This window comes from Micrasema longulum, unplaced genomic scaffold (genome assembly GCF_059751315.1).
Source record: "Micrasema longulum isolate JH-2025_06_02 unplaced genomic scaffold, ASM5975131v1 h1tg000640l, whole genome shotgun sequence".
Taxonomy (NCBI): domain Eukaryota; kingdom Metazoa; phylum Arthropoda; class Insecta; order Trichoptera; family Brachycentridae; genus Micrasema; species Micrasema longulum.
In genome coordinates this window covers 362,283-387,216 of record NW_028277836.1, presented here as the reverse complement: position 1 = coordinate 387,216, position 24,934 = coordinate 362,283, and the positions used below count along the sequence as shown (strand labels likewise).

The 24,934-nt window shown below is 31.6% G+C and overlaps 1 protein-coding gene across 1 annotated transcript in view; it reads right to left on the bottom strand.

Annotated features, from left to right (window-relative positions):
* Window positions 1-14,151, bottom strand: part of LOC148279943 (uncharacterized) — a gene marked incomplete at its 3' end in the record, with an annotated part of 54,630 nt that extends 40,479 nt beyond the window's left edge. The window contains exon 1 of the mRNA XM_088229182.1: window positions 13,763-14,151. The remainder of the gene's footprint in view (window positions 1-13,762) is intronic.
* Between the last annotated feature and the right edge of the window lie 10,783 nt (window positions 14,152-24,934).

Genomic DNA, 24,934 nt, shown 5'->3' with positions numbered 1-24,934 from the left:
TACCTTCACCATGACGGTATAGTTGAAGATAAATCCTCTCGAGCGATTACGAAGATACATTACTGACCCCCCACCTTCAAGTTTTGATGTAAGTTCATTAGTTTGTATAAACGGATCAAGTACCCCTCGATACGCGTATCTACGCATCAACAGTGACGAAAAATTATTTCCCTATCAGTGGTAAGTTGTGATGAATGAAAACTATTTTTTTAGCATTTGCTAGTAGCATACGATTGCGCTTTTCCTCATGAATAATACCTTGCGATCTCTTGTTGTTACATAGCACACAGCAAACATACAGCCAGTTTATTATCTTCTCTACAAATCTCCTTATATTCCCAAGTAGGCGATTTTTTATTAAACTTCAAATGAAACCCTATTAAATTCCATTCCATGCAAAAATATTGTCGATAAACGCATCTGGTAGAGATTTAGGCGATTATATTTTTTTTTAAATGCGTACTCTCTAGCCGAAGACACTGCATAGTAATTCGAAAGAATGGTAGCTAAAACACGGGTTACTATGGTCCGGGCCCTTCCTTGTTTTTAAAAATCAAAAATGAGAAAAACTTGATAGAGGGCTGACGCGACCTCTACAAATAATTACTGTAGCAAAAAATGGATTTAAAAATGAACAAGATAAAGACAGTCATTCCGCCTCCTTTCCCGGATTTAGTAAATTATTCAATGACACACGTCGGACTACGGACCGAAATTAGTTTTGCATAAATATTGTATTGTTATTTAGTAAATAGATAAGCGTTTAATAAATAAGACAACCGCCCTAAAAAACAAGTAAACCACATGTAATTAATGCTTTTAAGTTTAGTGTTAAGCAAATTTTACAGACGTAAAATATTGTTATTTTTAGAAACAGGTTTTGTAATATTCTTACAGAAATAGTTATTCTTGTAAACCCTAAGGCATGAAATTTATCGCAATTGTAAATATAACTCCATACGCAATACTTTTTGGCGTACTATTTAAGAACAGGCAGTGAATATGTCATTAGCAAACCATAAAAAATTCAATACAAATAAACAAACTGGTATGTAGAATTGAGGAGGGCACTACAGTATTATTACTATTATAATTATGGATAATTTGTACAGCGCCATTTTTGTGAAAATCACCTCAAGCGCGCTGTATAATAAATGTCCCAACACGTTTTGAAGATACAAAGCGCATGGACGGTTGTGATTGTATTCCCTTGTTTCCAATTATAATATAATTTAATAACAGATAGAAGCTAGATTACAGCACGTCTTGCAGCAACAGAACGCATGGACGATAGCCCCCAATTGCATTAACAAAAAATAATTTTGGTGTTTCTTACTACTACTACTACCACTACCATCACGCCATTTCCCCGTAGGGGTAGGCAGAGAGAATGGACCGCCACACACGTCTATCCTGGCATACAATCCTAGCCTCTTCCACATTCATACATCTTGTCATACATGCCCTTCGGTTCTGTCTGCTTTTGACATGACCAGACTTAAGATTTTGGTTTATCTGATCATGCCACGTCTTCCTTAGTCGTCCTCGTCTAGCGTTGCTGTTCATATTTGCCATATTTACTTGTTTTACTTGTTTTACTTGTTTTACCATTCTCTCGTCGTCCATTCGTTCTACGTGACCAAACCATTTTTTTTTTTTTTTTGCACCACAACAGGCTAGGAGGCCCAATTACAGTGGTGAATTACATCACAGAACACCCAGGCTTGAGAAAAATCACATTTAATTTTTGTGTTCTCACCGGGAATCGAACCCGGAACCTTCCGTCTGTGAGTCAAGCTTCTTGACCACTACACCACGGAGGCCACCATCTCAGAGACCCTTTCTAAATCTTATCAATTATACTTGACTCAGATTTACACTCTCGCCTGATTTTATCATTCGTAACCCTGCCATACATTGATTTCTCACACATCCAAAATGGCGGCGTTAGATAAACTTTTATTAGTTCTACAGATAAGTTTGTAACACTATAATAACATCTCATATTATGTAGTTTGAAAGGGAACTACAAACTCATTAACACTTCTTTATTATGTTTAGTTCCCGATTATGTCACGCAATTTGAAACGTTTGTTTGGGTTAGACGTAGACCAACAACCTCTCTCGTGATTCATGGCGAAAAATCCGGTTATAAGAAAAAAATCTATGTTGTGTTTTTTATTATTCAATTTAGTTTTTATTTAAATTAGTGCTTAAAAATACATGTGGTTAATGTTTACCGTTTGCCAACCTAGATATGTACCGTGTTATGATTATTTTACATACCGTATTTCCCCATACCTATTGTACATAGTAGGTGAGTTGTCAATCACAGTTTTTCTTCGAAAGCTCGTATTAAATTGAATATTTGTTTTCTTGTGGCAAATCTTGGGCCATTTTATTTGCTGTTTTACACGGAGCAGTTTCTGGGATTGAAAATTGTGCGTAAGTACGCGCAGTACATGTATAAAAGTGATCGATAACGGGCAGTTTTAGAGTTCTTGTGACGAAGCGACATTTAACAATACATTATTTTGCCATCAAAAAATCAACACCAGGTTTTTAAAATAACGTGTACTCAGAACCTTGTTGAAAAACAGCATTTCCAGATAAGAAAGTGAAAAAAGTGCAGTGAAACAAATAAGATCGAGGATAAATTGAGTGACATAATAATAAGAAGAACAAAAAAGATTTATTTTCATTGTCTTTTTCGTCTATTGAACAATTTACACTTTGTCCCATGGAGCAATTCAAAATTTCCGCCGACGATGTCATAATTATATATGTTGTTGATTTAATTTTATTCGGTAGTTCATTGTATATTTTCAGTCCGTTGTCAGGGCTAATGAATAAGTTTAAATATGCATTACCCTCGTATTATGCATTTTTAAACTTATTCGTTAGCCCTTGACAATACCAATTTATTATTTAAGCCTTTATCTGAATTTTAAAATCAATTTTTCATGTATGAGTATAAATTTCGTTAAATTAATACAAACATTCTTGCGGCATGCACAAATCGGTATTATCGCAGATTGCGTCTTAATTTCAAGTTGTCAAATAAAATGCCGAAGACCTTCGAAGTGAATGAAACATTAATTGCAATTTTCACTGCAAAAATTAGGTAATGATTTATAATGTTTGTGAACTCATTTTTATTAAATTAATCAAGTGATTTCAATTTCATATTCGACATTTTGATATGGAGTTGAAATTAACCCTACAATGCCCAATGCAGACGATCTGCTACATACCGATAATCGGTGTATTAAAGTGATTTCAAACATGTTTATCACTCGGCGACTAGTTTATTATATTGTATACATACTCGCCATCATATTTTTTTCACCATCAAGTCACCACCAGGGTAAATATTTTCGATAAAATTTGAAACAAATTTTTTTTTGCAGTTGCACGTAATCTGTCAAAAAAATTAAGCTAAAGTTCAAAGGATGATTTCTTTGTTTTTTTTTAAGTTTTGAAGTTATAATTGTTTCCGCAACTTTCATTATTATATAAAAAGATGTTCATAAGAATCGTTTTTTCTTGTTTTCCTTTCCTTTTTGTTTTTTTTTATCCTTTTAATGTCCGATGGAGTAAAGGTATTTTGAGACCGCCGTAATACAAGGAAGCAAATTAAAAATAACAGCAATAAAAAAAGTCTAAGTGTTTGTTGACAGGGCTGGATTTCATTTTGTTTTATTGCAACAGATAGTAAAAACATTCTTGAAAAGGCAATACAGAAGTTTAGTCATTTACATGAATTTGCTGGTTTGCGTTGCCACTTTACACACTGTTGAACATTTCCTATTCTGCCTGTGTTTAAACATCTGTACCTCCTCAACCTCCATGTGCTGACTTTTGAGAAAGATTTTTCAGCCCGATGAATAAAGCCTTGTCTACAATTTTCAAAATGTTTTTTATTAAACTGCTTGGTAAAAAAATAAGAACAAAAATTTAAAAGTATTTTCAGGCGTTGCCGAGTAGATGAAATAATTCATCCAGATGAATCAAACCACAACAATAAAGATTTTAGCTTTATTACTCAACGAAAGTCAACAGATGGATGATTCGAGAAAATGTAGATGTTTAAACTCAGGGAGAATGGCGTGTGTCAAGTGCCTACTTAACACTTTGAGCACCGGCCGAATACACATAGAATTTACCCTGTGCCCGGCCCATTTTTGTGAAATTTCATGCTTTGTGAAGGGTTTCTTAAAGTGTCATAATTATGAAAACACTAAGTTACACCAGTTAAAACTTCTCATATTTATTTGAAACAATTTAATAAGTCATTTTCGTATGATAGTTTGCTAACATTGGCCTTTATGGAGAGCCACATTGCAATGGCCGCACATATACACGGTCTCACTCCTTTTTTGTGCTTTGCATCCAGCAAATGACAGCTCTGCAAATACCTAGACTTTAATATTCCCTTCTCAAAAATGTTTTCCCCGCGGTTGCAATAAATTTAAATAAAAAAGCTACAGGTCACAAGTTTTTAATTTACTAACTGATGTCAAAAAGCGATCAATAAATTAGCAAAGGAATGTTTATTTCAGGTAAAAAGCGATACCTTAAGAATGTCGTTAAGAGATAATGAGTATCAGAAATAGTAGGCGTACGTAGCTAGGTACTCTACTCGACAAACTGCATACATTGATATAATATTATGGGAATTACAGGTTTAGCCTTGACGAACGATGCAGCGCAGTGTGTTGAACTTGAAATACCTGTTTAAGGCGCATGCACGGCTGCATATGCACATAATTGGAAAACTATATTTCATGCGTTGCACTTTCAGAAAAAAAAAACATCCCGAAACATTATGTAATTAACAGATGTATGCCTAGAAAATTTTGGTCTAGATCAGTTGAAATTTAAGAGACAGATTTAAGTCGTCTTTGTAAAATAATTGATTGTAATATTGATTCTATATTTTGTTTGGAGAATGTACCCCTGAATGTCCCCAGTCGGCGGTTGACATCATACACTACATTTTATCTTCCAACCTTCAATAATAATATGGCGCACTTTCATGCATTATTACGTACATTACGATGATATAATTATGCAGAAAGTAATGCTGATATTGATATCTTTAGCGATACATTAAATAACTAAAGGAGAACTGTAACGCAATTTATAAAATAGTCCCTTGTGTTAGTTAGGTCACATAATTTGTAATAACCTGTTAGTATAATTTATTTTAATAACTTTCATAATATTAATATAATTTAATTAATCTTTTTTATACTTATTTATGCGTGTTGTGTTCACATATAATTGATGAACAATATCTAAACATAACAAATAGTGATTATTATACCAATGTCGCATGTATTATTTATTGTTTTTAAACCATAATAAATCAAATAAATAAGTGATTACCTTAAAGACTATTCAACTAACTTATAAGTGCCTCCATATTTCCTAATAATTTCTTTATCTCTAAATATTTTTTCATATGTAAAAACTTATATGTATTTTCATAATATGTATTATATTTTCTTTACTAACTTTGTACACTTTGTGGAAATCTGTTATTGGTTCAGAGTTTATACACTCTATCTGTTTGTTTACTATAAAAATGTATGTAGAACGGTTGGCTTCCCAAATAAAATCAATTAAAAAATAAAATATGTAACTTTTTTTACAATTATGAATGGGTCCATGAAATCCTTTCTTACTTTAAATATTTTTTTTTACTTCTAATAAATATGATACTAAGTAGCATACAAAATGCTTTTAAATTTATAATTCTGAATTCTCGCAAAAACGCTTCATTGCGTTGGCCACGTCACGATTCGCATTAAATTTGGTAATTTTGCCATTCCAGTACGTATTTTGTATGAAAAGATCGTCGTATATTACTTAATCCGCGTTTATTAACACACATTAGTGGTTTTACAACAATTTTTTGTGTTTATGTCTAGAAGAAAATGTTATAAATACTAATTAATAAATATGTAAAGGCATATTTTTTTACATTTTTATTTTTTAAATTATGAATGAAAACATTTTTCCACAATATCCATATTGATTTTGAAAATACAATTATTTTTTCTAAATCCATTTCACATATTTTTATCGGTTTTTGTAGTATGGATATTTCCCCATTGTGACATATTTTAATGAAAATTCTTTCGTCTCTGTTGAAATACCAGTATATTTAATACATATTTCGTGGGCGGAAATTTTAAATGCTGCACCAAAAGAACAAAGTATAAGTTGTTTAAGAGAGGTAAAATAATTTTGCAAATAAATAATGATATTTTTCAATAATATTTTGATTATACTCAAATATTTGTAGACTAGGCTGGATTTCACTCCTCAGGGAGTTATCTAGGTTGAAGTTTAATGCAACAAAGAGAAAACTTTGACTTTTGTGAAGTAAAAGAAAGAAAGTTTGAAAGTTTGAATCAAATAGAATTAAGTTTTCTGTATAAAAAATATAATATATATTCATTTTTTTCTAAGCATGTTCAATCACATGTTATCGACAAAGATACTTTAAATTTTCGTATAAATATAACTACACATTTTCGTACATTAATATCGATTTTACTTTATACCGTCTCGATATGTACCGATGGCGATAGCGTTTGTAATTGCGTCCCGTGCGGATAAGATGTTCTCGTTAATAGTTTTATGCCAATGGTATATTTTAATTTATAAAATTATGCCAAAGGCCTGCACCGTTCACCACAGGGAATGAACATCATTGTAAATACTAACTATGTGGGAGTTGATTTATTGTTTGTGAATTTTCTTCCTTATTTTAGTAAAAGTCACTTGAAATGCATATCTTTATGACATCTTTGCCACGTTGTACGAACTATTTAATTATGGCCTTAGTCGAGGACAATGACCCTAACACTGCACGAGCTAAAATCATTTTAAGGTCGAGGTTTGGCAGCGAATAATATGTGAGTTGTAGATCATATATTTTTTTTAACCAGAGAGAGGGTTGTCGTTTGAGCTTTTTTCACCAGTCAAATAGCTTTATTTATTCGAAAAAATAACACGCAGTAGGAAGTAATTCCGTGACGACGATTCGTAAATAATTCATATTCATTTAAAGATTAAAAAAATAACAATTAAAAGCATAGTTCATTTATTTTAATTCATTGGGTAATTCAACAAGTCTTTGTTGAATTTAAAGTATGCATCTTCATAAAAAACAGAAAATATGTAGATTTTTGTCTACATAATAATATATTTCTTCAATTAGAGAATTAAGGACAATAGATTAAATAAGAAGTGTTTTTTATGTTTATGCTCATATAAAGTGAAAAACTCCGAGCGAAATAGCTACCCCCGAATTATAAACTATTTCATTATACCAGAAATTTGTTTATCCTAACTCCAGTCATCCGGATTGCCAAGCATCCGAATCTTTATCAGGAAGTGAAAAATATAAAAAATAAAGGAGATGTTATAAAAAAGGACACTGGCGGTTTGATTAATTTTGCTGGACATGTTTTAGAAAGTTTTTAATGTGGTTCCAATTCGCTTTATTATTTTAAAGCAATGAAAGAGTGAACTTAGACAGAATTTGGGGTTTTCTTTTAAAACATTACCTTAATTTCACGGTTAATCCAAGTATCTGGATAACGTCTGGTACTTATTAATACGGATAGTTGGAGTTTTACTGTAATTATTTTTATCTTACGTCATGCTTAAATTGTTTTGTGATCTCGTTAAAAACATTTTGCTAGTGGAAAATATAATAAGCTAACAAAAAAAACCTCTTTATCTTCTCTATTTTATCTCTTCATCCTGAACCTCCCTGTTGTTTTTGTTTTATTTTGCAATACCTTTTTATAAACACGTTTTTTTTTATTTTGATCACAGTATTTTTATTTTATTTTATTTACGAGTATTGTAGGTATTTTATTTTATTTACGAGTATGTACGATGAACGGCCTAAGTCAATTACAATAGTTATATGAAGAAACATACTCCTATTGTAACGACTATATTTCATCCTGCCCCATTAGCGCGTGATTAAGCACGAGTCTAAATGATATTTTTGCTACGTTAATTTTCAGGCATGGCAATACCACGTCAGACTGTGCATTTCTAGAAAAAGCAAAAGATCGCCCGTGACAAGCGGAGAAACGTGTAACGAGACAAAATCAAAGATGTAGTTCTTTTATATCGAGGAAACATGGCCTTACGGCATGTAAGTACTATGTAATATGCCAGAACACGGAATCTAATGATGTATTTTTATCCATAATTATAGGCTTCCTAAACACCCCATTTTATTTTTTATATATTTAAAATATATGGTATATTACCATCTTTATAATGGATTATCATTACATCTGTCTAAATCTTGACGATTTACGTCAATTTCAATATACAAAATCTAAATTATTAAACCCGATGCCGAATCGACAACAATAAAATCGGTCGAAGTATTATTTAGAGGAATAACGCGTACAGCGATGGCTTACGCCAAGATGTTGGCCAGATGTACCTTCAAAAACTGGAACCTTTTACATAATACTCCGGCTATTTGAAACAGAAAAAAACTTTAAATGTCTACCAAGAAGATTTGAAAGAATTTAACGTGAATGATTGGTGTCAAGAATTAAATATTTCATTTAATTTTCTAAATCATTTGCAATTTGGCCTTTTAGATTTTATATTTAGCTAGGTAAACGCACCAAACTGTATAATTTTTGCTTGTGAAAATAAAATTGTAATTTCGAGAAAAGCCTTTGCTATTTTGCAATTACCTGGTCTACATTTTTTGATTAGCAATGCTCAGTGATTATTGAGACTCCGAGACTATTCAAATTTTTAATCCTATTTTTTATCTTGATTCTTCAAACATCTTGTGGAAAGGTCGGACATGATTATTGTCCTCATTTTGGAGAGATTCTCATCTTTACTGGCTGAGCGACACTGGTGAAAGGAATTTGATCGGCATTTATTTGTTCGGCTTACTTTTTGCATTGTCTCACAACAATGCACAGAGCCTAGCTGTCAACTAATAAAGGCACAATTTAATTTTTCTATGTAATTAAATTTTTTTTTTTTTGTAAATCTGTGAAATATGTTGATACATTGAGTGTTGACATTCTTTTATTTTAAAAGAAAATCTGGACATTTTTCACACTCCCCACAAAAGGACGTTACACTATGTACAGGAAACTTAACAAAAATAACATAAAACTATGTAGCAAAGACAAACGAGGGCAGTCAAATAATGGTAAATAATATATTTATAAACATGATAAACATATAAGACTTCTAGCTAAACCAGGCTCATCCATCTTCATCCCACACTGTTTTAGTGGCGAAGCGATCTACGAAAAGCCGAAAGATCTATCCCAAAGGATTCCAAGTTGTGTGACGAATTGACTAATCTACACATTCTGAACATTGGGGCATAAAAACAAAAGTTGTTCTTGGAAGATTTGATAAATAGCAAATTTTGACTTCTGACGACACGATAGGTAACATAAAAATAAATAAATTGCATCAGAGATGGGACATCACTTATAGCATTAAGTATTTTAAAAATGCACCTACTGTCCGTCTACGTTCTACGTTTCTCCAATGAATACAGATTAAGAGATTGCTCTATTTCAAAAGATAATTTATAAGAATAATTACCCATTTGCAATCCGGGTAACCATGCCACTTTTCTTAGAAAATGGTGTATATATTTATATTTGTTATTGATATCATATTGTTTCATGATTTTTTTTATTGTTTTTGAAATTAAGAATGACCCCATTTATAGCACGGTCAATGAAAATAAATATCCATCGTTTGTAAGCAACGCACTTCAATGTCATAAAATAATCACTATGCTTTCCCACGCATCGCTAACTTTTAATATACTTTTTATTTCTAGATTTTAAATAATAGACGAGTCCTTGATATTAGAAATATAACTATTACACTGTCTTCGACAACAATTTTTTACCATTGAGACATTTTTACGCTTGCATTAATAGTCATCAGATTAACTCGTTAAAGGCTGTGCTAAAAAAATTCTTTACACGCGGTGATGTAACGTCGTGTTCTTTTTCATTCTTTTTCAGACAGTTCAGACATTTGAAAAAAAAAAGACATGATGTTAAATAATTTATTTCCTGACTGAACGAATTAAAAAAAAAGTAAGTTATTTTTCTCTCTTTCACACAAACACCGGCCACAGAACAGCGTCTCTGTCTTCCTTGTTATAGGTTCTACTCTCGTGCTCTTTCTCATACAGTAGAACTGTTTTTTTGTAGTATTGGCATCACTTTCGTTCGTATAATTATTATTCGCATATCAAGGATAAATATTTTTTGTATTTAAAACCAGTATGTTTGTACATATTTCACTTTCCAAACCAATTGAAGATTACAAAAAAATACAGCTTCGTCATTAAAATAAATAAGAGATATATCAAGTCTTGTATCCTATGTAGACCACATAACAGTTAAAACGATTTATTTCGATTATTTTTTTATTTTTATACTTCTACTATCACGCCATTTTCCGTGGGGGTAAGCAGGGAATGCAACGCCTCACACGCCTATCCTGGCATACATTCCTTGCTTCTTCCTTGTTCATACATCTTGTCATACATGTCCTTCGGTTCTGTCTGCTTTTGATATGACCAGACTTAAGATTTTAGTTTCTCGGATCATGCCACGTTTTCCTAGGCCATTCTCGTTCTATGTTACAGTTCTTTTTTGCCAAAAAACAAAAATGCTTAAAGATTTGATAAATAGCAGATTTTGACTTCTGGTGGCATGGTTGGGAACACGATAAAAAATTTATTGCAACAGAGCTGGGACATCACTTATGGCATTGAGTATTTTGAAAATGCACCTAAGGTCCATCTCCGTTCAACGTTTCTCTAATGAAGACAGATAAAGAGATTGTTCTACTTAAACATAGGAACAATTACTCCGTTGCAATCCGTGCAACAATGTCACTTTTATTAGAAAACTATGTTAAATACTATGTGGACTTATCAATTGTTATTTACGAGTTTTGTTTTTGTTTTATATTTTACGTTTTAGGTTTATTTGAATTTAAATAATAAAATATAAAATGATCAGATTTTCAAAATATAAAATAAAAATAAACTTTCAGAATCATTTCATATTGTGTTAATCATAAAGTGATTAAATAATTTACCATTCAAAGATTTGAGTACCGAATGTTTAGACGTACATTTTCCATTCTTAATAAGTTCTCCATTTTTTTAAAAATGTCTGTCAATTTTTAAAAAAATCAATCCTTTAAGGATATTTAATTTTTAATTTACATAGAACCTTACTTATAAAAGTTGAATAAAGTTACGCCTAGGCATAGTGGTAGAATAAGGATAGGAATCCAATTCTTATTCTACCACTATAATAAGGATGGTATTTCCATCCGTATTTTACCACTATGCCTGAGCGTAACTTTATACCAAGTTTATGAGTAAAGCCTATAAATATTTGACGACTTTAGAAATACCGAATTTTAATTCTATCGGCGTAAAATAATGATTAAAGACCTTGGCCCATTTCACACCATGGTGAAAATTCACACGGCACGATAAAATAAAAAAAGGGTGGACTGATATTTATAGTATTACAATATTTTTTTAATGCCAGGCAAATGCAATAACCTTTTTGCAGGATTTTTACCCGACAGTAACCTCTAAGTAAATACAAAATAATATAATAAATATCAATCCACCCTTATTTTACCATACCGTGGGGATTTGGACGATACGTGTGTAATGGGCCTTTGGCCTACTACACGTAATGATAAAATTACTATGGGTGGATTGATTCTTATTATATTTAAAAAAATATTTTGTATCGAGAAAACGCACTACCTTGTACATCATGAAGCCGACTAATTATTTGAGAGTAGCAACTTAATAAACACGTAAATAAATGTATAAAAACTATATAATGACAATCAATCCACCCTAATTTTACCGTATCGTGTGGATTTGTGCGACCTGCGTAAAATTGGCTTTTCTGACGAATTTTACTTACTACATAAATATTTATATTTATTTATTTAATACCGGTTCAGATATAAAATGTTCGTTTAATGACATATTTAATAAAATAATAATAATTTATTAAATTTGAATATTTTATCTAAATCCTGGTATGTATATTTTTCATGTTGATTTCATACCATTAAAATGATAATTTAAAGGATTCTGTAAACCGTAAATATTATTTTACAGAATTACCTTTATTTCTCAAGCAGGGGTACAAAAAAGCGATGCGATTTTGGATTAATTACGATAGTGTTAATGATTAATAAAATTATGGAAAATTGTAGAATCGAATCAGAAAATTATATATTTGTAAAACACTAATAATAATTTTATTGATTAATTAAATGACAAGTGTATGAATGAACTGCTGATTTGAAAATAGGAAAAAATATGGAGAAATTAAAATGTAATAAATGAGCTTGTATACCTAAAAAATGAACAAGTTTAGTTAAATGACACTCATAGCAACATAACTACACACATAAACCGATTGAAAAATATTGAGTGAGAGTCATATAAGGCTGCTTTATTTATTTATTTTATATATGGCCTAAGCCAATTACTTCAGTTATATGACGACTAGAAGAAAACATATGTACAAGAAACTGAACCGAAAGAACATACAACTATGTAGCAAAGACAAACGAGGACAATAAAATAATGATATACAATATATTCTTAAACACGATAAATATATAAGACTTTGAGCTAAACCATGCCAATCTATTTTCATCCTACACTGTGTTAATGGCGAAGAGATCTATGAAAAGCCGGAAGATGTATCCCAAAGAATTCCAAGTTGTGTGACGAATTGACTAATCTACACATTCTGTATATTGGGGCATAAAAACAAAAGTTGCTCTTAGAAGATTTGATAAATAGCATATTTTGACTTCTGGTGATATGGTTAAAAACATGAAAGGAAATTGATTGCAACAGAGATGAGACCTCACTAAATTGTGGAATAATTAACCCACTAATTAAAATGTCACTATCTAAATGTTCGAGTTGTTCCTTTCCCCTTTTTATTTCCTTCCCATCCCCTCTCCTCTCGTCTCTTCATAGTATAGTGTAAATTAATTTTTGTTTTAAATTTTGTATAAAATTATAAGATTCTGTAAAATTATCTAGAATATGTCCATGTACTTGTAATTTTCGCAAACTGAACGGTTTGGGTAGGTAGGAAGAAATTGGCGTAAGGCAATATGCCCGGCCTCGTATGTATGTAAATTGTATATGTATATAAAGCGTTAAATAAATAAATATCTTACACAACCCTGACGGATGTTTTAAAATTATAAACAAATTAAAATATTTAATTAAATGAAAATAATAAATCAATATCAATAAATTGAGAAAAAAAACAGTAACCTTCGCTTAGCGTTAGCGTTTAAGCATTAAGTTCAAATCTAAGCTAATCTAGAGAAATTTGAAGAAAAAGTTAAAATACGTTAAAATTATTATTTTAAAAAAATCATAAAAAAACCCTGGGGCCTTATTTATAAACCTGGAATAAAGTTACCCCTAGGCATAGTGGCAAAACAAGGATGGGAATACCATCCTTAAAATAAGGGTAGAATAAGAATAGTATTCCTATCCTAATTTTACCACCATGCCGAGGCGTAACTTTATACCAGGTGTATAAGTAAGGCCACCTGTATAACATTTTTATATACCTACAATAGTTTCTTAATTAGTTTTTGGTAAATATCAAAGGGAAGAAAATTAACTCACAAATAAAAAAGTAGATCCAAAAATTTCCAATGGGGCTGATTATTTGATTATTTAAGCTCGGTCAACTTCATTTCACACACAAATTAATATAATCTGGACCAACTTGCTGTAGATAGTCATCTTGATGGTAATTTTTAAAAACTTAACCGGTAAAAATAGAAGAGTAACTTCTTTGAAAACACTAAACCACCAATTCGAGGATTTATAAAAAAGTAATAAAACAAGTCAACAAAACAATGAATATAGGGTACTTTTTATTTTTACTTTGGTGTATTTTAAGTGGTTTTATTTCATTAATAAACAAATATTGTCTATAACGGGTTTGTTTGTATTCGGATAAGTGTTCAAAGGCTTGACGTCCACCTCCGCACACACTTCAAATGCAACTGAAGAACTGAATACTGAATGCTGAGACCTGTAGAAAATGTAATCAACTAAATCAACCATAAAATTCATTACCGTAACTAAACCACTTGACAGGTAAATCCACGGGGAAAAATAACTAAATACAGTAGGCAAAACTAACGGAAAAGGTAAGGGAATGAATTGAAACATTCAGAGCGTTTGTATCGATGGTAAAAATTGTGGTTTTTTTAATCTATCTCTTTTGATTGACATAGAAAACGTGAATGATGTGCGTACGTTATGTCGTTTGGTTTAGTTTTCTTTCGTCATTTTTACCGTAACTTTGACTCCGGTTTTATTCGAAGATCAACAATATAATAATACATTTAATTTACATAAAAAAAACGTTTCGTGCATGTTTAACAAAAGATTAATAATGGTTTGTGTGAACAATAAGTATAAGTTAGAGATCTCCCTCTCCCGGGTGTATTTATAATTAAGTACAATGGGCCTTACATATAAACTTGGCATGAAGTTACGCCTAGGTCTAGTGGTGGAATACGGATGCGAATACAATCCTTATCGTAGTGGCAGAATAAGGATGGTATTACCACTGGTATTATTTCTCACCAGTTTGAAATGCCCCCAAATGGAAATATTTGAGTAAATCTTTTTTTAAATTTGAAATTTATTCAAATTTATTGCAACAGAGAGGGGAAGTCTAGGCGTTTACAGGGCTTATGACCTGTCATTGGCTGGTTTAAGTGGCCACTTTACACACTGTGTAACATTCACCATTCTGCCCATGTTTAAACTTACACGTTTCCTCAACTCTTCCATCTGTTGTGAACTTTTGTGAAGTAAAGGAGCCGAAACCTTTATCATGCGGGCGAGATTCATCCGGCTGAACCAAATCACCTACTAGGCAACGCCTGAAAATAATTTTCCAATTTTTATACTTCTTCTTTTACTTCTTGAAAATATTTTTGAAAATGAAATTGTCCTGTAGATGCCTAGACCTCCATATTCCATTGTCATTTTTATTCCTTCTGTTGCAAAAAATTTAGGTTTATTTTTTTTCTCTACTGTAATATTTCTAGTTCCGAATAACTAGTATAACAATTGTTCTCATTATTTATTGTTATAACAAGTTTCCAATTGAACCGATATTTTAATAACTGGCAACGCCCAAATTAACAGCCATTTAATAAAATTTTGTTATGCATCAAGCATGATAAATTTATGAATTTTGTAATAATGGTCATTAATAATTATTAATAATATGTACTAAATCTGTAAGAATATTAAAATATAAGCAAACTTTCGTTTGATAGTGCCCTGAGGATGCAAAACAGTACATACTCGGCATTGCATCGTTTAATTTCAACAATACTCGTACATCTAAAATTATTTCTATGACTAAAAATGTTGTTTTTTTTTGTCAAATATCTCATCGTTCTTTTTATTTACATATATATTTATTTTCCATGTTTTGTAATTTATATTTGTTTTATTTTATTAGTATTTACATTGTGAATCTCTTTTTAATTATAAATGGTATATTTTCTAATTTATCGTTATGCTTAAATTTTTATTATTATCGGTGTGTTTTCTAATTTAATTTCATTTAATGAAAAAAACACACGTAAAAAAGAAGGTCCTGCCCAAACACAGAACTTTCCTAGCTAGTCGGGACTCGGGATCTGAATTAAAGAACCTATGTACATTTTTAAACTGTGAAATAAATCAATAAGTATTATTCTTTCAATCAGAAGCCCGTCTGGTGCTGTCGCATTACACAAATAAATCAAAAGGTCCATTTTTTCTAAAATTTCTGCAATATCTTTCCGTATTAACTCGTATTTTGTCACTGTTAAGAATTCAAGATAATTTTGAAAACACGAATCGAAAACTCTTGTTAAAAATTTCTTGCAATATGTGTTGACCCTTTTTACCTTCTGCCCACGCACGTGTTAATTTTTTAACAATAATTATTATCTTTCATATTTATCTATTATTTTTATTTTCTACACCGCGCCGCGAGAGAGATATTATTATTATTATTATTTATTTTTTTAAAATTAAAATAATAATTACACCGAACAGACTGCTGCCTGCTATATTATCATCATGGGTAATGAGAAAGTTCAGTGCTACAGGAAATTGCGGTAAAAAAATGAATATTTAATTGTGCAGCGATGATTCTAAAAAATGTATGCAAAATTAATTCAATTTTATGTGTATTTATTCAACATTACACTTGTTTAAATATTTATTTAGGTATTAAAGCTTTTTAGGCTGTGCCCGTTTTAAGCCATAATAATTAAAAATACATAGTAAAATTATTTAATTAAATTATAATGACATGTAATGCAATAGAATAACAATCTATAAAAATAAGGAATAAATAATACAATTCCAAAGAAGACAATGTAAAAAAATAATAATCAGATATAAATATTAAAATATAAGTTTTACAAATTTAGATTTATACATAATCAAGTATAAAAAATAATAGTAACATTGAAATGTAAATATTTGTATTTAATTAATGTAAAAATTGTACTTAAGTGTAATATTGTATTTTTTATTTGTTATCTGAAAAAACGAAAATAAAAGTAATCGACAAAAAAAAATACAAAAACACAATTGAAATAATAATTAAGATATGGTTGATTAATTATGCGTTGTTATTAATTTCTGGTTTCCGGGTAGCCAAATATATATAAAATTATAGATATCCCAAATTTACATGTTTTAAATAAACATCCAAATCCTAGCAGACAGTCTGAATTTCCTCCCTAGGGAATTATTAAGATCTAAATATGTTGCAACAGAGAGGGAGAACAATTTTGAGCAGGCAAATAGGGAGTCTAGGGCATTTACAGAATACTTTTTATATTTATTTTTGCATTATTGAATTCGGTACTCACTGTTATTTGGCATATTTTTATTACATAAATTTCTTACTCTATAAACCATATCTCAATTATCATTTCAATAACGTTTTTATATTATCTTCTTTTGGTTTCAATGATTCTATTAATTTGTATATTTGATTATGTATGTAACTTAATTTGTAAAATTTATATTTGAATATTTATATTGGATTCTTTTTTTATGATATCGTCTTTGGAATGTTATTATTTATTGTTTTATTATTTGTTATTTATACATTATTTTTCTGGATTGTTATTCAATTGCATCACATGTTCTTAAAATTTAATTTATTTTACCATGTAATTTTATTGTTGTTATTTATTATGGCTTAACACGGGCACAGTCTTCAGCCCTTATAAGTTTATGTAAACGTGTATAATATTAAATGAATGAATAAATAAGTAAATACTCAAAACATTATTGATTAAACTAACTGGTATAAGATGAGTATAAAATTGAAAAAATGTGTTCAAGCATTCCCTAATGGGTACAATAATTCAGCCATATGAATTTCACCAACATCAATGAAGGCTTTAGCTATTTTGCTTCATAAAAGTCAACAGATAGAGGAGTTGAGGAAATGTGGATGTTTAAACACAGCCGAAGTGGTAAATGTTACAGGGTGTAAAGTGGCCACTTAAACCAACAAATGACAGCCCTGTAAATCCCTGGACTTTAATATACCTTTCTCAAAAATGTTTTCCTTCTCTGTCGCGACAAATTTAGATATATTTAAATATTTTTTATATATATTGATTTTTTTTACCACAACTGGCCAGGAGGCCCAATGAACTACACCACAGAACACCCAGGGATGAGAAAATTCACATTTTTTTGTGTTCTCACCGGGAATCGAACCCGGAACCTTGTGTGAGTCAAGCGTCTTAATATATATATATATATGCGCGCAACAGCCCCCTGCTTTTGCTTAGAAAACTGCGGAAGTTCTGCACGTTTTTTGACATCCGTTTCTGTTTCTGGTTCCGCAACTTTTATTACGGAAATTTGAACGGAACTCTACGCACGGGAGGGGTGTTCCAGGCGTTCCAGCCATCTACAAGCGAGCCGGGCGCGTGCTTTCGGCGCTTGTCGCAACGCGTTTTATTTACATACTTTTTTTACTTCTTTATACGCCGCGCCGTGACGTGAGTGTAGGCTCGTAAATTTTTCCTTGTTTTAGTAAGTAATTTGTGTCGTGTGTGCAACTTCAATGCAATCATGAAACCAAAAATAAGTCCTGTTTGGATCTACTTCTTTGAAATTGAAGATCTAACAGCCAGATGTTAACTATGTGCCGAACTCAAATTGAGAATGAAGTCCAACCTACGTCATCATCAATGATGAATTCATCTTTACAAAAGTTAGAATCATGTTAAGTATGAATGAAAACCAGCAAGACTTGATTACAAATACCGAAGATGACAATCTGTTTTTGGAGACACAGTCACAACTCCAGGAGTACAAAAATCACGATTAGCTGTACATGAAGATCCCCTTATGTGGTAGAAATTAAATTCATTCAATTATACTTATCTTTTGCCATTAGTGCGCCAATATTTATCAGCTCCTCCCAGCAGCGTCACCGGTGAGTAATTATTTAGCGGAGCTGGTCTTACATAATATGAAGAACACCAAAACAGATTGTTTGGTGTAAAAGCGGCCAAACTACTTTTCATAAAATATAACTTACCACTCATCATCATTTTATGTCCGCTTCCTAGCTGGAGCATATGGTACCCACAAAGAGCCTCATCTCTGTCGGCCGCCAACTCCTTTGCACACTTTGGTCATTAGTTGGTGTAAAGGGACACTAATGCCAGTGAAGCTGCTTTTAAGAAATTCCGGGTGTATATCGTCAACTACTGGTGCCGTTCCATTTTTCAAGTATGACACGGCCATTTTTATTTCAAACAGTGTCAGAGAATCGTCAGGAATGCTGACTGCCCACAGAATGCTTGATGCAGCCTCTATAGAAATATCGACGGTGGAAGAAGAAGCTCTCAGGAAATGACCACGCCATATTTCCTTTACGCGATCTGTGTCTGATTCGATCGCTCCATCAGAGTTTTTTACAGCTCTTGGTATGATCGAGCGTAAACGCTCGATCATACATCATGTGGTAAACCACAGATCTTACGCGTGATTTAAAAAAGTTTTCGTGTGTCATTTCTTCGAGCAGCTTGTTCCGCAGTTCCAATTATTTAGTCTATATGACGGCGTTTATCCAGTCATGTAGAACGTTTAACTAAACGATCCTGGTGTCTATAGTCATATCTACGGGTGTCCACTTGGTTAGGATCATCTTCACTATCTCTTAGTGCTTTCAGTTAGGCGCGTTCCTCTATTTTCTCCTATATACTATCTGAAATCCAAACGGCTCTTCTCCCCTGTTTTGGGCCGAGAATATCGTTCGCGGAAGAAACAAGTGCTGATTTGAGATTTCTCCCCACTCCGCTTCAATTAGGTATAAGGTCGTCAATCAGCTGAATGCGTTGACTGACCATGTCCTCGAATCCCTGTCTCGTGTCATCAGACTTAAGTTTCTCCATTTCGACTGTCTTTAGCCGAGGAGGTCTTAGAACACTAACTCGTGGTCACTATAAATTTCGGCTTCCCACTTCTTAATTTCAAATATTAATTTAATTAAAAATGGTATAAGTAAAAAAAACCTTTTTTCCGTTTCTGTTTCCGCTAAAATTTACTTTTTACATCTGTTTCCGTTTGTGCTTCCGTTATGACACTTACGTTGCATCGCTGATATATATATGCCAATGGACTTTCATATTCCTTTGTTCTCCATCTTTGTTGTGTTTTATTTTGCCTACATGTAAAAATCCGCATACTCTTGTCAAACATTCTACATCAATAACGTGGTATTTAATTAACAGAGTACGATTTTTTACATGTTTCATACAAATACGCCTAAATTAGCACGTAGATTTCTTGTCCTCTAAGAGTCTTCATATGTAGACAATTTGTTTCTAAACTGGTTTTAACGTATTTCTCGAACAAAAGTTCAACGATCTTCTGTCAAATTTTCACATAAAACTTATTTGCGAATGCGTTTTATTGCTTGAGTAGTTTTGAACTAGTTTTAAATAATATATAAAACTATTTCAATGATCAACAAGTATAACTAATAACTATCATATTATGATTAATATTATTTGCTAGAGAAAATTTACTAATCTTCTTTTCTTTCATGCTTTTATTTGCTTATGATTTTTATTTTTATTCTTTAAGTTAAAACTTATTGTTCTTTGGTTATATTATTTGTTATTTGTAACTTTAATTTTTGAAACCATATCTCAATTTTATTAAATAGTACTTGTGTTATTCTCTTTTATAAAATCTGAATAGGAGGGAGTATTTCTCTCTGTATTTTTCAAAATATAAACATAAGCAATAATTTATTTTAAAAATAAAAGATGAGTGACACTTAAACATTTGGACATATTCTCAAAAACTTCAGACTGAAATTTTAAAAAAAACTTTGCCTGAGTTATATTTATTTGACAGCAATTTTTTTTTTTTTAATTAGAAATATTTTATATTCCCTGGGCTGGTGCCTGAGACGCAAGACTGATCATCTTGCCTTCGTGTATATTACAAATGAGCGCTGATATGCAGCGACTGGAGTACCAATGTAATGCCTTACTCACCATCGAGTGCGGATGAGGGGATATTGATAGTATATTATGATAATAATAAAAATTAAATACGTCTTTATTTCCACTTCTATTCATGATTTTTACCAGTGACTGGATTTCGTCGTGACCCAGAGATAATGTAGAACTTGTCGTGACCGACATCGTCAGACTGGTGGAAGATTAAACATATTCTTATGTTATATACAAGTGCAAGCAGGGCTTGTCAATTGTGATTTAATATAATTATAGGTGGGGTGGCGATTGACAAATTGGCGTGGGATTATTTGATATAATTGTTGATCTGCGTTAATTTTGCGAGGTAAAAAAAATTGCGGTGCGCGGAGTCGGAAAATGTGGATAAAAACCGTATACGGCCAAACGAACTACAGCAAACAAAAATCCTACATTTGGGAAGTCAGGAAAGGGGATCAGGGACAGGATCCGGATGCGGAAATCTCCAAGTCCTTTCTTCCGGGTGGTGCTTCGGATTGTCGGCGAACACAAAACACTACTCTCACTAAATTATTGCGGCGATGAATATATTTTAATGAACGCGGGCAGAAGATGGTAAGGTGTGCGGATGCGGGCAGACAAATTAATGAGAGGCATGCGGTTGTGGCCAGAAAGATTACGAAGAGATAAAAAACAAGAATCATTATTGTTGATTGCTATGGATATAAAATTGTTCTCATAGCAACCGTAGCTACCCATGGCCCTAGCGACAAGGAGAATAAATAAACATTTAAGGGAAACCTTTATTACAGGTCTTAAGCCCTGTAGATGCCTAGACTTCTATATTACCTTCTCTTAAATGTTCTTCATCTCTGTTATAATATGTTAATTAAAGGGAAAAGTTGGGAAATCACAGGACGGGGTGTAGGATGGGTGGACCTTTATCAACTGACTGTCCATCCAGCTAAAAACCACCCAATCGCATTAACCACTCGAACAACCAATCAATAAACGAGTTTTATTTAAACGAATTAAATTATAATTTGATAGTAAATATATGAATTTAACAACATTATTTTTTGGTGTGTGTATTTTTTGTACATACACAAATCTGGATTTCTCCCGAGGGGGAGTAGGTATATATATTTTTTATCAATATTCCTACAGAGATGAGGTAGAATTTTTTCAATAAAAAATACTTAACTTCAATATCAATACATAGATGGTGCTCCAACACGCTAGTGAATGCTTTCTCGTTGAATAGGATATATACAGGAATCAAAATGATGCCAATGTCGATATTCGCTAATAAGCGGAATGGGGAATGTTGTTAAAAACGTAAAGTGGCCACTCAACCCAGCCAATGACAGGTCATAAGCCCTGTAAACGCTCGAATATCGATAATCCTGAATTTGAAAAAATTCTACCTCATCTCTGTAGGAATATTGATAAAAAATATATGAATTTAAGTATGGTTTGAATGGATATAGTAAAAACAAATGTAAAATCAATTAAATTTTGTAAAGTTTCATGATAAAAACCTATTTGAATTTAATGGAAGTATTTCAATTTTATGTAAAAACTATAACAGGGGCCGGGCCGCTGCTTAAAAGATCCTTCGTAATCTTTTCAAAGGTGTATTGTGGGTTTTGCACGTTGGTTTAATTGGTGTTCTGACGAAGAGACGGACACGTCTCGAAACCGGTAGACATTGAATATCCGATCTGATAAGTGGTTATATACAAATATTTAAAAACATTAAGGAAACATAATTAAGAGCTTCTTCAGAAAGGGCGAATTTCTCTCGTGCGTAATACGTAATCGCGAATCAAGCGCGAGTCGAGTCTGGCGAAGTGCACGCGATTTACGCGCGTATTTTGAATTCGCGCGATGCTTGTGGACGCGATGTAGTAGCGCCTAGTATCTCGCGAAACGTTTCGCGGCAAATTCGCCCCTTCTGGACAAGATCTAACAAGCGTGAGACGTATCAAAGGATAATGATGTAGTTAGTTGTGTGCATACAATTTACCTCCAATAATAAAGACAGTACGTGATTTTAAATGCATTTCTGCAATCGAAATACATTGTAAGTTTTACACATTATTTTATTCAAACATCCTACATTTTTTCACCGGAAATTCATTTCCGTTACATTCTGCAAAAACAGTTTAGAACCATCTTCTTAAATCGTGTAGTCTTTTTATACATATCGATTAACAAGAGCTGGCGCGTTTACATAATTCACACAAACGCATTTAAAATTGATGGATGGTGATTTTAAAATGAGTAAAATCAATTTTAATCAAATGTGCTTTCTTTTTCAAAAATCTTTGCTGGATTAGAGGTATTTTTTTTTACGAAAATGGCGCTATATAAGCTATCCATAATAATAAAAATAATTATGTACAACATGAAAAAAACAGTGGGTTAGAAAAATGTTATAAATATATATAGGTATATTTTTTTTACACCAGCACATTTTTTTATTTATTATTTTGTGCATTACAACAGAGAAGAAGAACATTTTAAAGAAGGTAATATAAGGTAAAATGTTCTTCATCTCTGTTGTAATATGTTAATGTCAACAGCTCCCCAGGGAGTTGAATCCTGTCCTCGTCTATAAAAATTTGGACAAACTCAAAATATTGTTGATAATATTTTGTGGTTATCATATTACAATAAAAATCAATACAATGTAATAAAAATGCATACCACAAGTTATATTTTTAAAGTAGATTGGTTTTAAGTGTATAAATAATGAGATTTATTGTTCATCATAAGTGCGTATATATATTTTCTTCAATATAACTTGTACCAAGCATTTTATTTACTCTATATCAATTATCATTATAATGAACACAAAATATTTGGTAATAAATGTACTTGTTTAAAAATAAATAAATATATGACATTTTCTTAACTGATGGTTCTCTTTTCATATACATATCCCTCTAATCAAAAGGATTTTTTTTAAAAGCATGCAACCTTTGACTAAAATTTGGTATTAAGGTTTTTTTAAATCAACATTGTGTACATTAAAAATGCGTTTGTGTAAGTTTTGCGAACGCGCCAGCACTAGATAGTCGACCGATGCATAAGCGACTAGATTAAATTAATGAGAAAGAAAAACCAGTGATTTAATCCGTACATTTAATTAATACTATTTCATTTTTACTATTAAGAATCGCAGCAAAATTCATACGAACAAAAAAGCATTCTGTGTATATTTTAATACGATATCACTGTTGTTTAATTTTTATTATAATATTTATTTGTTAACACATTTTTTTTCTTTTTTTGTATTAAAAAAGGAAAAAGGAAAGAAAGATTATTAACAATTTGCTTTTTAATTTTTCTTATTTACTTTATACAAACTGTTTTCCATGATTTTTTTAATGCATTTTTTATACCTATAAGGTTACATTATGTCAATATTTTTATATTTTTTACTACGCAAAGTTTTTACTTTTGATTTTGCATTGCAGTATGCTTTTATGGTTTCTACATGTTTAAAAAAAATATTTTTTTTTGTTTATTTTTAAAATTATTACTGTGTTTGTACTTATCTGTTTTAATTTTGTAAATGCCTCTGGGCGTATTGTAAAATTAAATAAATAAATAAATTAGCAACTAACAAAGCAATAGTTATCTACTCGTATGTCACGCTCATTAGAGCTTCTGAGCACGAGAGAGACAGAGATTATTTTCATAATGCGTATGTCGTTCGATGTCATACCATACACTTATTTACATATACTACACAATGCGTTTGTGTAAGTTATGCGAACGCGATTCCGGCGATTCGGCGGCATCTTTACAAAGGACTAAATCGTAAATATTAATCAGTGTTATTTAAAAGGAATTTCATTAATATTTTTCTCCTAACACTACAAATAATGCCTTGCTTTATTTTAAACGTAATAACTACATGAGTTGTGTTGTTAAAGCTTACATAATTTGTAAATTCACATACCTAATATTGTACATGTAGTATTTAAATAAGATCGGCAAATATTCACACTACGATTTGCAATTTTCTAATATCCAAATCTAAGTTTGTTCTGTGTATTTTTAGTCTTAGGAAATATAACCACATTTCTGATTATCGTAGGCAACTGAAATGGCTCAAAATTAGACAGCGGAGAGACTATCACTCCCTCTCACTTCTGTTCAATGTACTTCATAGTCCTAACGCTCCTTAATATCTCCGTAAAAATTTCAACGCTTATCAGTTTACAGTTTACCAATTCGTTCTAATTCTCAAAGCACTCTCTTAATACTCATC